The following is a 17,368-nucleotide window of genomic DNA, read 5'->3' on the forward strand; positions in this document are numbered from 1 at the left end:
CTTTTGTTACAAAAGATTTTAAAAAAATGCTGGTCTTTTTAACCTATTTATTACATGTTTGATATGAGATTACAAATAAGTATATAGTGTTGCAATTCTTATTGAATATTTCTAGTTCTGTATGTATTACATAAAGACAAAGCATGTTTTAACATCTATGTTCAACATCTTTTCAATAGAAAAAGCACTTAGAGCAACCACTTAAAAAAATAAAAGAATAAAAAATAAATACAATTATAGGTATGTCTTTTAGTGTCAGTATGTCTTAAGATTTATTTATTTATTTATTTATTTTTTTCATTTTTTTTTTTTTTGATATTGACTCATTGATCAACATCCACATATGCTTAATGTAGAGTGATGGTTATATGGCCAACATGCTGGACATGGGCCGAGAAGATTCAAAGGATTTTACACATGGGATTGCTTTTCCCACTCATTACATTTTCATGCCACTTTTATAGATGATAAAAGACACCGTAATCTTTAACGGCATGGGAACGCACAGTCCATTTAAAGCCCGGAAGATCACTGCCGTGGCCAAATCAGATGTGATTAAAAGAAAAGCTCTGATGAATATTATTATCATTACCCTACCATTGTGTGTATAAAATTAGTCCAGTCTGTGTAGGTCTTTTTCAAATGCTTTTTTAAACGCTTCACTTTGTGGAACTAATGCCAATTGGTTAAAATATTGGATAAAACATACATTTTTTTAATGTATGTATGTATGTGAAATGTTTATGCAATGTCTGCCAATGATATAGCAGTAGCTCCGGCTTTGTGCTCCTCTGTTGTATGTTTGATTGCTCCCCATCTATGACATGGTTTCAAATGGCAGTTAAGTTCAGTTGGTGTTGTACGTGTAAAGGCCCAGTATAGCTGTTCTTTTTTATTGAGCTCTTAAATGCCACCTGCCTGGTATTGGGCAGTTTAACACAACTATAAATGCTTACTACCACATTCTCAGTAGAATACAGTTCATAAATGCATTTTAAACTTTATATCCTGCAGTTTAGTAGCATTTTATTTAACTTATCCGCTTAAAATCCACTCATGTCAGTCAAGATTTCTGGCACCAAGAACAGATATTGTATTATATTTAGTTTACATTATAATTTTACTTACCTCTGATTTGATTTGATTAAACCATTTGTGTTTGCATTATAATACCCAAAACCATGAGGCTTATCGAAGTTATGTTTTCATAAGCAATTTATTTAACCTTTAATTTTCATCTAGTATGATAACGTTTTTGGAAATCGCTTATGCAGCATTTATTTAAACAAAAACATGGTAAAAATATTTAGAACTGTTAATACTGTTTAAAATAACTGTTTTCTATTTAACTATATTTTAAAATGTAATTTATTCCTGTGATGCAAGGCTGAATTTTCAGCATCATTACTCCAGTCTTTAGAGTCACATGATCTTTCAGAAATCAGTTTAGTATGCAGATTTGCTGCTCAAGAAACAGTTCTTTTCAGTGTTGATGCATATTTTCATACAAACTGTGATACATTTTCTTTTTTTTTGAATTCTCCGTGATAATAGTATTTTTTTTTAAATAGGAATGTTTTGTAGCATTATAAAATAACTTACTTTTCGTGCATCCTTGTTGAATAACAGTATTCATTTCTTAAAATAAATAAATCAGTCAACCATCAGTCTACACTGAAGGTGGTATCTTCATATGTCTAGAGATCATAATATCATAAACATTTGAAGGTAGTTACATGGATGATTAGGGAACCACCTTGCAATACAATTTCGGTGTACTCAAAGTCACTCCCAACACTCTTGGTGGCATCTTTTGGACAGGCAAACAGCACTACAGTTTTCTTCAGTAAATGTTAAAATCTATTTTAAATTCTACAGTTTATCTTATGCATCTCTAAAGTCTTTTTTTTTCATATCTTAATGGAAAAGGTCACCGCAGGCAGAAGTGTTTTGTACGGCCGTGTGAAAGATGGCAGCAAGGAAACAAGATGAGGACGAAAGCGCAGGAGCTTTACAAAGAAAAAGTTCAGGGAGCAAGGGAGGGCTGGTAATTAGCTTTGCTTAATTATGATTTTCTGAAAAGATTGAGAGAAGAGCAGAGAAAAGCATCCACTCTGTGAGCTCTGATCCGTTTTCACACAGCCCTTTAAGCTCTTTCCTCATCATCTCCTCTTTTCTCTTTATCCTCTTTATCGCTCGCTGGTTTCTCCGCTGATGCTCTCAGCTCTTTGTCATGTTTGTTATCCATTAACCTCTCCTCTCTGTGTGCTCGAAATTTCCCATCACTCTCACCCCTTGCCTCTCTGCCAGCACTGCTCTCCATAGTGATTGGCTGATGAAATTCAATGGACAACGCTATATCACAGCCTTAAACAGTTCTGTTCTGGAACTCTGTTTCTTCATTCCAAATTCAGTGGAACAGTTCAGCCAAAAATTTAAGTTTTCCTTTTGAAAAGAAAAGCTAAATTTTATCAGGGCCCAAGTCACTAGGGCTGCAGTGACTTGGGCCCTGATAAAACTTTGCTTTTCTTTTCGAACTATCTTTGGCTTTTTTTGCACCAAACATTTTAAAACTCCTCCTAGAGTTTTTATCCAATCACCACCAAACTTGGTGAACTTGATCTCAAGGTATTTACTATGCTAAATTGCAATTGGACTTTTGATGTCTCAAATGGTTTGGCCGAGACGAGGCAACATATTTATGGCGAAAAAAGGGAAACAGGAAGTATGTAATGGCAGGCTTCTCATACATTGTCTGATTTGATAAAACTTCACATAGATGTGACAAAGTTATAGCACCACCAATAGGCAGCAGGAAGTGTGTCATTTTCAAAACAAATCAGTTTACTTTACACTTCGTCAGAATAATGTTGAAACATGGCATATGTAAGATTGCAAAGGGATTCTTTATATCTTAAATACTGTTGCCATGGCAATATGCCAAACTTTAATATAATTTTCTGATGTTTTTGAGACACTTAAACATGCAGTCATTAGATACAACCAACAGGAATTTGGCTATTTTGGTTTGAATGTGGATTTCTGGAAAATCAGGCTGTCAATCATTGCATACTCTTTTTAGGAGATTCATGCAATTCACACCAAACTGTGTCTACATGATGCCAAGATATTGAAGATGCTGAATTGCATCATGAACTGATTTTTGGATATCTTGAATGGTGTTGCCATTCTTAAATTCATTAAACACTTTACAATAAGGTGTAATGCATAAACTAACATGGAATAATAATGAATAATTTATTTTAAAGCATTTATTAATCTTTGTTATTATTAGTTAATAAAATAAAATAAAACTGTACATGTTAGCTAAAGATAGAACTTTATATTTGAATAATGTATTAGTAAATTTTTAACTTAACTAAGATTAATAAATGTTATTTAAATATTTTTCATGTTAAAAAATAAAGTTAATTCATGTAAACAAATGAAACCTTATTAAATAAGCATAAATCTGCTAAATAAATAAATGTACTGTACATGTGAATGTCTTTCGAAACCATTCAATAGTTTTATGTGGTTAACAAACTAAAATTTTTGTTCTTATTAAGCACAAGTCATTTACTGTAGACTATTTTTTATTTTAGACAAATATTGCTACAGATGTGATTGCATCATGCATATAATAATTGCTCTTAACAATGTTCCACGTCTGGCTGACTACGTCTTGTATTAATTTTTTCAGAAAAATCCTGTCATATTCACATAAGCTGACAGTCACCACTTATAAGCTACTACTAAATATTGTAGAAACGTAATTTTCTGTAAAGTTGCTTTGTAATGATTTGTATCGTAAAAAGTGCTATACAAATAAACTTGAATTGAATTGAATTGGATTATTTGTTTCAGGTGCTTTTTGACAGCCCCTGGTCTTTGTATTTTGACTTTGTATAGAAAAGAGCAGCAACAGTATTCTGTATAACTTCCACAAAAGCTAGAGAGAATTTGTTGGAACAGTTTCTTTAAGTTCTGCTACACCTCCATCTCTCCCCTGTTCCTGCACGTTGCTCTCTATCCTCACCCAATCTAATGAACATGGAGCTGGAAAGGTGTCTGCATGCCTACACCTCTCAGACGCCATGCATAATTGTTTCTTTCTGTCTCCACTGGCATCTGAGCTCATGTGCGAGAGGTGAATGGTCTGTCATACTCTTAATGAGCTCAACCCACTAAAGTCAATTGTGCTCTGCCCGTTAGAGGAAACCATTTGCATTAACGAACAGAGAGAAAACACACATCGCCTCACCTACCAATTACTGCTACAACAGATTACAGCGAGATCTCTTTGTGCATGTTTTGTGTGTTTGTGTTTGCCCTTTGAGCATGTTTTTATGCATACAATGACCTTGTAATTCTGGAAGTGTTCCATGAGTTAAATGCATTCTGTGTGAGTTTGAGAGTCTGGGCTTGTAATGCATGAATATATATTCAGGTGAGCAGATATTCTTATGGAGCGCTGCTTGACATTGGCCTAATGATGTCGTGTCACCCGGCATCTACTGTGGCCCCGCAGCCAATTAGCACAGACAAAGAGACTGTTTTACACACACAAGACAAATCAAATTACCCATCTGCCCTCATCCCTTGATCCCGTTCAGCCTCTGTTATTTATGATTTGGAGTCACTCGTTGGGCATCGTGGGAGACCAGGGTGATACTGTGTGTGTGTGTGTGTGTGTGTGTGTGTGTGTTGGTAAAAAGTGTGTGCACTTGGCAAAGTATGCTATCTTCACCTGGTCAAGTGTGTGAGCCATTCTAGGAAGTGTCATTTTAAAGCTTAATACAAAATAGTCATACTGTGTCTCTCTGCTTCAAATCATGTTGAAATGATCATATGATCTAAGAAAAAAGTACAAAACTGTCACTATGGCAGTACGTTTTCAAAAAGTTCACTATATTAGTAATTTAAGTGCTTTAACTATTTCAGTTTTCCATCTAGTTAACAATAACAGTCCTGGCATCCATACTTTCCTCTCCAATATGTAAGTGAAAGTGACATTCAGCCAAGTATGGTGACCCATACTCAGAATTCGTGCTCTGCATTTAACCCATCCGAAGTGCACACACACAGATCAGTGGGCAGCAATTAATGCTGCGGCGCCCGGGGAGCAGTTGGTGGTTCGATGCCTTGCTCAAGGGCACCTAAGTCGTGGTATTGCCGGCCCAAGACTCAAACCCAGAACCCTAGGATTAGAAGTCAAACTCTCTAACCACTAGGCCATGACTTCCCCTTGTTCTCCTAAAAGTTCTCCTAAACTTAAAACTGAAATAAAGAGCCATTATGCAAAGTTTCAGAGTATGTGAATTGCCTCAGATCTGTTTTAAGGGGCTGTGGGTGGGTTAAATGTATTGAGTGGCTGTGTTCATTTCTGCTCATTTATACATTTCTACGGAGCCCTGCACATGACATGCAAGAAAAAATACATAAATTGTGCGAACGATATACTAATTCGTTCCCTCAATTTACTAAAACGTGCACACGATTACTATTGTGTTCCCTCGATTTGCTAAATCATGCGCACAATTTATAAATCGAGTGAACGCAATAGTGTATAGAGGGAATGCTATAGTAATCTTGTGCACGTTTTAGTACATTTGGGGGAACGAATTAGTAAATTGTGCACATGATTTAGCCTTATATTTTTTCCTGCGTGTCATGTGCGGGGCTCCGTACATTTCAATCACTTGTGCGTTAGTCCACCAGCTGGGGTTCAGAGGTGTGTTTCTCTCTGGGGAGGGGGTACTTCAGTAAACTCTAGTTAGAATAAACGTGGCTTTGACATGAATCTGATTAGGTCGCTGCAGTGAGCTTCAGAGCTGCTGTAATCATGCTGTCAGTCAAATACAGCATACATGGGGAGGAAATAAATACCAGCAAAAATGTGAGAGGAACCTTATTATATTGATTTTATTGGCCGATATATAATTTTATATATAATTTAATATAAACAATATATAATTAACTTACTTCACAGATGTTTGATAAAGTACTGCACTATTATTAATGTGCTATGTAGTGCAAAAAAAATGTAATTGTGACTTGGGTCTAGTGTCATTCAGAATTCAGAATCATATAGAGATTGGTGTTCAAATTCCAGTTCAGCTCCAGCTGTTCCAAGCTGCAGAATTGAGCTTTTGCAGGGAGCTTGATTGACCGAATCTGCCATTTTGTTCTACAAATAACCCAGAGAGGAGAGTAGATTAATGTTGGTGTACTGGGTGCTTATTGACATTTTTCTGTGTTTGAAATAAAATACCTTCTGATGTTCAGTCATGTTTATTTCTTGGTTTAAGTAAATATGAAAAGATGATCAGTTCATGTGCTACCTGAACTGAGCCGCTAAAGCAATCTGTCAGAATTTGTTTGAAATTCTCAGAAAATGACAAAATGTGAAAGCTGAGACCTTGTTTCATATGACAAGTAACCTGCTTTGTCTTGCCTGTCGGCACGTTGTCAGATTCCTCTTTGCTTTATGATGTATTTTTCCCAGTGTGAGCACATGATGTGTGGTGTGAGAGTGACATGCATGGCCTGTCGGACATGGAAACACTAACTGGGGGTGGGGCAGGTATTTGTGAAGGGTCAGTTTTAATCTGTATTCATGGATGTAATCGTAAAGAATTGTAGTTCTTAATATTATCTCTTATTATGTCTTAAATATTCCTTAAAAAAAAAATATATGTTTGGAATTGGTTTAGTTTTTTTTCTGCAATGTTTTCAACTAAGATTTTTATTTTTATTTTTCAGGTGGTGTTCGAAGGTATCCGTGGAAACGGCTTTGAGGGAGACATCGCTATCGATGACGTTTCTGTTTCCAAGGGGAAATGCAAACAAAAGGATAGCGTGGACAAAACAGGTCTGTACCATCAATTTTTTTTTTGAGAATCTTAAAGCAAAGAAAAAGACGAAAACCTGTGAGTAATGAAACCGCACTGAGAAGTGACCTTAAACCAATCTTTTTTTAATCATCTTATGTTTTTCCAAGACTTACTTGCTTCTGTTGAACACAAATGGAGAACATTTAAATTATTGTTTTGGTCCCTCTATTCCATGCACTTCAAAATAATAAGGACTTTGTTTTAAGTTAAAAAAGGGTGAAAAGGTATCATAAATGTATACAAGTAATCCATATAATGAAACGTTTGAAGTCATACAAATCTTGACTTGATTTATGGTGCTTTTTCATTCTTTTTTGTGCTTTTAATAATACAGACAGAATATCAAAGGGTTTGATATAACATTAGGGTGAGTAAATGATGACAGAATTTGAATGATTCCTTTAACTCCAGTACAACAGGAAGGTTTTAGAGATGAACTGTCAGTGAGTAAGTTGTGCCAGGACTGTGCGCGTGCAGGAGAGATGCTGCACCAGAGTGAGGTTGTTGATGGTGGAGGCAGCTGTAGTGGACTGCAGGGGTTCGGGCCCGGGGCCCAGCTCTGACAGCTCTGGCTTCTTCTCACCTCGTGCAGCCCTCTGATGGTGTGGCAGGCCTCGGGTCTCCTCCTGGATGCTGATCTTGGCACATGATGGGTGTGAATGCATGCACGCAGACAGGAAAAGGCCCAGCGCCAGACTCTGAGAGAGAAAGGGCAGCTGGCCAGAACCCCCTCTCCCTCAAAACCCACCAGATGAATTGATAAAATATAATTCTCATTACTGTAATGCAGGATGATAGTTTTTACATTTATTCTTTAAAAATGCTTAATATAATTGTTATCAATAATTGCCTCTAAATGGATGTACAGTACTGATTAAAGGTTTGTTTTAATGTTTTCAAAACATCTTAATCTCTTAGTCTCTTAATCTCACCAAAGATGCATTTATTTAATCAAAAATACAGTACTAAACACAAATAATGTGAAATATTTTTACAATTTAAAATTTAAACTATTTTCTATTTGAATATATTTAAAAATGCAATTTATTTCTGTGATGTCACTTTTTGACCAATTTATTGTGTCCTTTCTAAAGAATTTATTTCTTTCAGGAAAAAAGGGGTAATTGAAAGACATTATATTGTTATGGCATTGTATTTCTATTATTGTATTTCCATATCATTGAACATGACTATATGATTTTTTTTTAAAATGTTTTTTTTTACAAAACTGGAAACTACACCAAAAAAAAAAGAAAAAAAAGAAAAAAAAAATACTGTTACATATACATATATAATAAATATATAATATATATTTCCGATAATTTTTGTCTCACAATGTTTCACTGACATAAGGTCTATGAAGATAGAAGGGAAAAAAATACTCTTCTGTTGTATTTAGTTTCTAAATATAAACCACAGCACTGCTGCCATTATTTCACATAAATTAAGTTATATATGTGAAATATCAACATAAATGTAAAGTAAAGATGAATACAAAGAGTAGTATATGAGCAAATAAGAATTTTGCCTTCCTTCCAGAGAGGAAAGTTACAATGTCCATGGTTACTCTAGGCATGAGACAGATCCACAACAATTATCCTCAGAAACTATAAGATACACAATTATTAAAAAAATCACTTATATCTGAACAAGAACAATTCATGAAAATAGATAAATAAATAGCAATATGTACTATTACAACTAGTGACTGTCCTTAAAGATGGCCTCACATGCACAGCACTTCGTGTGACACAGTCTTGTACAGAATAATTTACTGAGTCAAAGACCTAAATCCCCATCACATTTTCAGGGCATAATGATTCTTGACAGACTGAAGTTTTGACCTTCTTGTTCTGAATATTTAAAATGGCAAAACCCTTATTCTTACTCCTGTCAAGAACATGTCCTGGTCACATTTCATACCAAAAAGACATCAAATATTACATTTTGCTTAAAGAAAATAAAGCCAGGTTTTAGAACTATTCAATAAGTTTGCGATAACAGTAATAAAAATAGGCTTATATATTTCAGGGATTTATGATGAAGGAAACTATTTTATTTTTGTAATTCTGTTTTGTTTAAGCAAATATTTAATTGAATTGCATAATTTACTAAAGATTTCACTAAATGATCTTAAGTTATTATCATACAAATTCAGAAGAGTTTTATCTAATAGGTTTCCTTTTAACTGTTTAATTTGGCAGATGGTCTCAATTAAAGGCCACATCTTAATTCTTTCAGTCACATATTATGCAATGCCATCCTTTACATAAACAGCTAGGGTTGAGCAAAATATTTTTTTTTTTTTTTTTTTTTTGATACACCAGGTGTTAACCCTGACATTTATACCATACAGTGAACAAACTATGTAGTTTCCTTTTTATAAGCATTATTTTTATTGTATGGTACCTCAAATGGAGTGTAGACATTCAGGAGTGTAGGAACTATCTGAAAAGTTGAAGAAACATGTTGTAAACCTTATCATAATAAATATTAATTAATTAATTTCAGCTAATTTGCTGAAAGGCATGTAAGCAAGCATCAGGTCTATAAAATGTTTCAGCCAACTTTTAACACTGTTGTTTGGCTGTTCAGTTTTAATTCAAGCTCCATTTTTTTCTTCTCTTGCTGCTAAACAAAACAAAAAATATCTCCCAAATAGGAAAATGACCTGAAACAGATTCACCTTCATACACAGGCACTGTGCGATGTGCCAAAGCATGCACACAGCCCTCAAGGCATTAGTTTCTTCTGACAGTAACACGTACAGACATTTTCATATACCAATCCACATAGCTCTTACAGCTCCAGCCTGATGTTTTTTTTTTTCGATTTTAAATTGTTAAACACCTCAGGAAGCTTTCATGGTAAAGTGAAAAGAAAAAAAGAATCTCCATTATTTTTTTAAGTTCTAATGTAATCTTATACATTAGTTTTTGGAAGAGTACAGCTCTGCTCTCTCGCCTGTACCTGGGTTGGCATGAACACTGGTGTCACACACACACGGCCCACACAGTAAAACCTGTTCACGCCGCCCACAGGTGCTGAGCTGTGCTTACACACAGGAAAGTGTAAGGTGAGCTGCGTGCGGCACACCGCAGGGCAGAACAAAAGAGCCAAATTAATGCTTACGATCAATCGTTGTGAAAGCTCCCTCACAGAGAGAATATTCCAGATCTCAACCGCATGGATTGCTGATAGCTGTTGTTTGTTTGGGGAAAGTTGTATGTATCTGTGTGCTGTTAGCTTGCAGTCTCTGTCTCTGACCCATGAGGCATTGCTATATAGAGGATATGCTCCTCTTTGATTCCTTAATGTTTTTCAGAGTCTTTCCTGTTATGCAGTACATTTGGAACTCTGTGGGTATAACAGACTTTCAACAGGTTGATTATTTACGATTAATGGGAAGGATGCCTAAAAAGATTGGAGCAAAGTACTACAATTAGCTGTGCATAAGTTATTTTGATTTTTATAAAAGTCTATTTGACCAATTTCTGAGATTTGATCAGGAAGTGTGAACTATTTTAAAGTGAGACAAACCTACTAAAGTCACAGAAAGCAGAATTTGTAAAATTTCTAATAGACAGTTGCAGTGATGATGTATTTTTGTTGGCCAAAACATGGAGAAGAGTTAGCATTTTAGCACTTCTGGTTCAATTATACTAAAGTTAATGGGTTTTTAGTGAAGTGCCTGAAATACGGTCTGTATATTCAGGATATTTTCATGTTTTATTCTGTGATATTATATAAATAAATAAATAAATAAATAAATAAAGACTAAAAGAGTTGACTTAGTGTTGGTGACATTAAATCATGTGACTGTGGTGGAGTTTGTTTATAGCCTTGCCTACAGTACATTTAGCTTTTTTATTTCTGGAGGTTTACTTCAAAATGTATAAAAGTTGTGTCGTTTGTGAGGCATATAATAATGAGTTAAAATGTACAGGAATCATAAACTTCTGTTGGTCACGGAGCTTATTTTCTGCAATAATCTAAAATCCAGTAGAAAACATCTTCTTGACTTTTTGTTGGGGGTCCAGGGTGATGCTAACATCCAGATATAAAAAGGTGTCAACACTGCAGCACAGCGCTCTAGACTTAGTGATGCTAATGCTGGTTTTCCCTCCAAAATGATGTCACTTCCTGTATAACGATTGCATTAAGGAACTGGTTTATGTTAGTTAAGGGATTGTGCTAACTGGATAGAAAGTGATATTGTGCAATTAATTAGTAAGTAAACACATGAAGAAACAATTGTAATATTTCTTAATAAATTACCTGTTTCTTCTAGAAACTAGAAAACATGATTTCTGGCATAGCCAGAATGACGATGGTTTCTTCTGCTCTCCTCTGGCCTGTTCTAATCGAGGTGCTGCCCTTGGGAGCTCAACCGTGAACTGTTCTTTCTTTAGAGATGAATGATGATTGGCTCTGACGTCCCATGTGTTACTGCGTCCCCATAAATCACACCTTGACTGGGATTTGGCTTTAGGGTGGAAAGGCAGAGCAGGCAGAACAAGAGTAGTAGTATGTGTGATTTGAAACGAAGGTGACCTGTTGAATCGGAATTAGAATCTGAAGACCCCACAGCACACACACAGACATTGAAAATTGTTACAGTGCCACTAACTATTGATAGATCCGTTTTTGAACACTTAACTAACTGATTTCCCTCTCTCTTTGATTACAGGTTATAATATTAGACTTGTTATCTTGCTGCACAAGTGCATAAGTAACCTGCCTCCACACACACACACACACACACACACACACACACACACACACACACACACACACACACACACACACACACACACTCTCAAAATTACCCGCCTCCTTCAAAAGTCCTTGAGAGAGATGTCACAGCTCACACAATCTCATTCTATATTGAAACGGAAGAATAGAAAGCTTTATTATGAATATATTGATTTCCTGCTATAGCCAGAGAAATCCTTGATATAATTTCACATTGATTTTTTTTTTTTTTTATACAATACCTGCTCCTAATTTATTAAACCCATTTTGTTGGCAGCTAGTATGCATAATTAAATGCACACATGTATGTGTTGTAAGTCTGCTTCTTAAACAACACTTCAAGCATGTTTTGTCCAGCCCTCATCATCATCTGAGGCCATTTCCTGTGAGCTGTGCCAAAAGATATTACTCAACGTTACCTCTGAGACATAATGACTTGTAATTGTCCTCTCGCAGGTCATCTGTCTTCCGTAGCTCACTGATATTACCGCTTAGGGCCTCCGGTTCAGTCATACGATGATGCCAGCCCCTGTAACCCCATCTGTCTGATCCATTATTTCAGTGTCCCATGCTCCTTTGTGCCATACACTCAACAGGAGCACAATACCATTTACGATAGCATCCCACGTTCTGTTCTGAAAGGGGTCTGACCCTGCAACTGTTGTGTGGTTAAGGTTAAGAGACGTTTTTCTTAACAGCATTGTATGAACTACATATTGAGTTAAATTACCCCATTCTGAAGTCATTCTGAATTAGATTTGCAAAGCTTTAGGCTTTGAACCAGTCACTTGAACCGGCATGTACAGCTCTCAGTTTGTATAAAATGCAAGTCATAGGTCACATTCTCTTTAAGAAATAATGTGCAAGAGATAGCATCAGCTAACAATATTGACTTATTTTCAGTACATTCATATCGGACTACTCGGCTAGTTAATCCAAATAATATAAAAAGGTATACTGTTGATAAACAACATAAAAACAGATGTCACATAGGGCTAAATGCGTAGAATTTGTATAAAACTGTTAACGTTACAGCAGCAGTGAATATGAGTGTGCATTAGTTATGTTATTTAATCAGTGTTCTTTTAATGTTTGGCGTTTTTTTTAATTAATTTATTTATTTTTTACCTAAAACAAAAAGAACATTCAAGCACCAGTTGGCTGAACTAGATCACCCTTTACAGCAGATTTAGTTCACAAACAACTGACAGTTTTGACCTAAATATGATTTTCAGTTACAATAATTAATCCTAAAATTCAACATTAGTAACGTACTTTTAGCTGCATCAGTCGTGAGCTCACAAGATCTCCCGGTTCTTTCTTGTGAATTCAGTTAACTAGAGACTCGTACTAAACGGTTCAATTGAATCAGTGAGTTGTCGACTTGAGAAAAGCTGCAATTGGATCATTAGAATTTGTGAATTAAATGTTTGGTGCAATTTGCGAACCGATTTAAAAGGTTCATTGAAAAGAATCAGTTCGTTCTTGAATCAGACACTGCTTCTGCATGTCGGAGCACATTATATATATATTTTTTATTTTTATTTATTTATCCTTTAATTTACCAGCTTAGTCCCATTGAGATATAAAATCTCTTCTTTCAGGGAGTCCTGACCAAGATGGCAGCACAGAAAGTTTCACATAAACAACATACAAACATAAAACTCAGAATCTTTCATAAAATCTTGTCCATAAAATCCTATTGAAGTCAATGGCTGTCATCAACTTTTTGGATGTTAGGATTCTTCAGAATATTTTCTTTCATGTTCAACAGAAGAAAGAAACTCATTTTGGGTGAAATAATCCTTTAAGGTCATACCATGAACCTTTTAGAGGTACAAGGTTTTCTCTTTATGGGTAGTGCCAAGGTGACAAGCCGTTGCACCCCTAAAGAAATGCCAAATTTGGCACTTCTTTCAGGGAGTGTTGGTTTTAGCTCTTCCAACATATAATACATATAATAAAATAGCAATTGGTTCCTCAGGAATGAGCTTTTGTAGAATTGTTGCATTCAATTGTGTAATGTGTTGTCATGAAAATGTGACCAACACAATCCATATCTAAAGTACCTTGGAAATGCTTTTGCCATTTTTAACCTTCCCGAACAAGAGTTTTCATATGGATTTGTTTATATTCAAAGCAGTCCTACACATCAACAATAAAGTCATAGGTTCGAATCCCAAGAAATGGTTGGACTGCACTGCAAGTGGCTTTGGATAAAATCATCTGCCATATGCATAAATATACATATCATTTAGGAGAAACATCTGAGACAAAGTAGATATTTCAGTGTAACATAGCTGAGAGCCCCATTAAGTCTCCTGAACTATAAAAGGACAACATTTGAGCAATTTTCACATTCATGTAGGAGATCCCACATACTCCCACAATACCATTATGTCCCTTTTCCACTGTTCTGTCAATATAAAGTGGCAGATGCACAACAATAAAGAGTGTAATAGAGTGTCTGTCTTTATGTTTACAGCAGTTCTGTCTGGGACACACAAGAGTCTTCACCTTCTTCCTGTGATCGTCCAGCTGCTCTACACCATCTCTCTGACATTCCTTCTCAGATGATACAGATAGCCCTCAGCACACACACCGCCAGTGTAGGACGGCCCCTACGGCAGCAATAAGAACTGCCCCAAAACATGACCACCCTTCCTGCTACTGCGTCCTCCATTTCCTCCCGTTTCTCATTCCCTGTGTCCTGGCTGCACACTTCCTCTTACCATTCAAGTCTACGGTTTCTTTAGTTTCTTGTCATCTTTGTGGTCACTTGTTAAGCTTATAACTGCCAACTGGCACCTTTTTTTATGTTTTATGTAAGTGTTAATTTTATACATTTCTGTCCATATATCTTGACATCTTCATCACAGGCACCCGTGTATGTATCTGACACACCAAAGTGTCAACTATAACCAAAGATGACGGAGGGCTTACAGGATGAACAGACGGCTGAAAGAGCAACAAGGACGTCCTTTCCCCAAATCAACTACTCTTTCCACACAGTTCAAGTGCACGGAGATGTGATTTTCTTAAGATACTAAGATTGCAAGGAATAACTTGAGCCGGAAAGGATGAGTAAAACAGGTGGTCATGAAGTTACTGATGACCTGAATGGACCTGTACATGCACGTGTACTTTGGAAAATATAAAGCTGCAGAAAGGACAAACAGACTCCAACTGCAACTTCTAGGACTGTGACAATGTGAAAATAAAGAAGCACAAATTTATATCTTTTTTTATTTTGGTTCCTTTACTTGGTATCCCATCAGTCTGTGTTTGTTGTACACTTCTTGTCCTTTTGCTTTCTTTACCAGAAACAGTGTGCCACTGCTGCATTGCCGTTCAGTTTGTTAGATTCCAAAAACGACAAAATCTTCACAATGTGAACTTTTGAACAGAAGAGCATCAGTTACCTCACCCTCAATCTACAAAAACCATAAAGCACCTGGACAACTTATGAGAACTGTCACTTTTAGCTTCAATAAAACTGCCGGAAGAGTGTTGACTCACTTGGTCAGTCATTCTCGTTCAGCAATAGGACCGTACCTCTGACTACAATGAATATTATTTTGGCACAGACTCCAACAGATGGACGACTCTAGACAGACAAACTCCACTCTTTGCTTTGGTGATCAAGAATGTCATTTTGTATAGTGTTAGAGAGAAATCGCATGTGCGTGCAAGCTCTTCAAGGGGACTGTTTTTTTTTTGTGGAAGTTTTGAGATGGCAAAGAAACAGTGTTGACATCAAAAGTTGACCTTGTTCCTCATTAAAGCATCCTATAGTATTGCTGCATTCCATTTACATTGGAAAGTTGGAATTTCCAGCTTTCTACTTGGAAAATTACAATAGCATGCCACTTGAAGTCACTTGAAGTCAGGTGAGATGCACTTTTAAGCAAATTAAACACACCAATAAGTCAAAGTTCTTAGATTAAACTATGATAAAAAACGTTTAGCAAATGTCTGCAGATAAGTGATCCTCTAAGATGATAATCATAGACCTGCAGAACAAATGCTAGTACTGTGCTAGTGCTAGTAATGCTCAAATTTGGCTGCTAGGGACTTCTTTGTTGACAATCAAGATCTGTACAGCAAACAGTAGCATTGCCATTTAATTTTTTTGTAATATATATATTCTTCCAAACTTTAGAGAGGAGAACACCTTCATGCTTTGAAGTCAGAGATACCAAGTAGGAATATCCCACATTTGACTTGTAATGGAACGCAGCATAAATCACAGATGCCAGTGGTTTAAGATTCAGATGCAATATATTATGATTGATTTTACTTTCAAAAGATATGAAAATGTACGCTATCCTCACTGGAACTTGTTTAAAAAAAAAGTCACATCAAGTTAAATAACATTTAAGCACATGGTTAGAGTTCAGTAGCAATATGTGATTGTCTGATGTGTAAGCAAACCAGGACTGTGTGTGTTTGATCCTGAAAGCTCAAGTATGTTTCATCACATCTGTCATCACTGCAAGGGAAGGGCAGGCACAGAAGAATAAGAGCATATGACAAAAAAAGGGAACCATTTGTGCCTCTTTTTGAGTGTCCTTTATCAGATTTGCTTATGCTTCGATGTTATGGTGCAATCGTGTATACAGTATATATTTAAATTGCTTTGCTCTAGTATTACTCATACTCGTAGTTCCATCCACAGTGGAGCTTTAAGGTAAGTCAGTTTACAAACATAAAATGCTCAAAATGATTTTCCGGCTTGTAATATTTGCTCACACTCCTATTTAACCAGTTCATATTTATCCTAATGTGAATTACATCTGTCGCTGTTGAAGAGATTATCATAGACTCGCTCCTCAGGTAATTCCATGGGTAACAGGGACAGGGCCTGGAGTAATTCAACCCCAGTCCAGGTTCTCCTAAAGTTAAAGACACTCCCGCGGCTGTAATACTGTTCCTCATGTTTGATACCGTAAACGCTCTGAACTCTTGCACAATGCCTTCACTACATGTCATGTATAATCAGCTATCGTTTATTATCCATGCTAAGATTAGTAGGACCTACTACAGGACACAAGTGATTCGATTTAATGAAAGAGGGAAAATTTTACTTTGCGGGATAGCGTGCGTTGAACATTACGTATTCCAAATGTTTCCTTTTGTTGCTTTTAGATATTCCTACCTGTGCTGGGTGACATCTCAATATTACCTAAAAGCCATCATTCCTTGACTGTGACTGTTTTTGTTATTCTTCGTTTTTTTTATTCAAATCATATCTAATTGTTTCATTATAATGGTTCTGGTGTAAAACTCTGCGTTTACAACTATGGTTTGAGGCAAAAGGTGGGATCTAAATACTGTGCAATATTTGATATTGATGATGTTTTATCATGCAATTCAGTGTTGATTTGTAATAAGCTCAAATAACACAGAGAGTGCACCATCACCTTGATGATGAGCAGATGAATGTGAATGTGAATGTGAATTAGAATGTGAAATCTTACTGGCCAGGATTCTTTGAATTGTAAATGTGCAAAATTAGTGGAATGGATTTAAATATGGCATGATGTGTTAAATGGAGATGGAGGTGCTTTACTTAATAATATCAGCATAGTAAAATTAGCCAAAATATATAATACAGACGTGCCAGGGATATGTAGACATTGCTGAATGATAGCTGGAAATTCCATGCTTAAAACAACAGAGCATATGAAGTTTGAATGCATCTTTATGAATGTTAT

General features: G+C 35.9%; 1 pseudogene; it reads left to right on the top strand.

The window, feature by feature from the left end:
* The window catches only part of LOC113072567 (MAM domain-containing glycosylphosphatidylinositol anchor protein 1-like), a 65,960-nt pseudogene extending 49,768 nt beyond the window's left edge, over positions 1-16,192 (top strand).
* The last annotated feature ends 1,176 nt before the right edge of the window (positions 16,193-17,368 follow it).

This window comes from Carassius auratus, unplaced genomic scaffold, assembly GCF_003368295.1.
Source record: "Carassius auratus strain Wakin unplaced genomic scaffold, ASM336829v1 scaf_tig00009513, whole genome shotgun sequence".
In the NCBI taxonomy this organism is placed as follows: domain Eukaryota; kingdom Metazoa; phylum Chordata; class Actinopteri; order Cypriniformes; family Cyprinidae; genus Carassius; species Carassius auratus.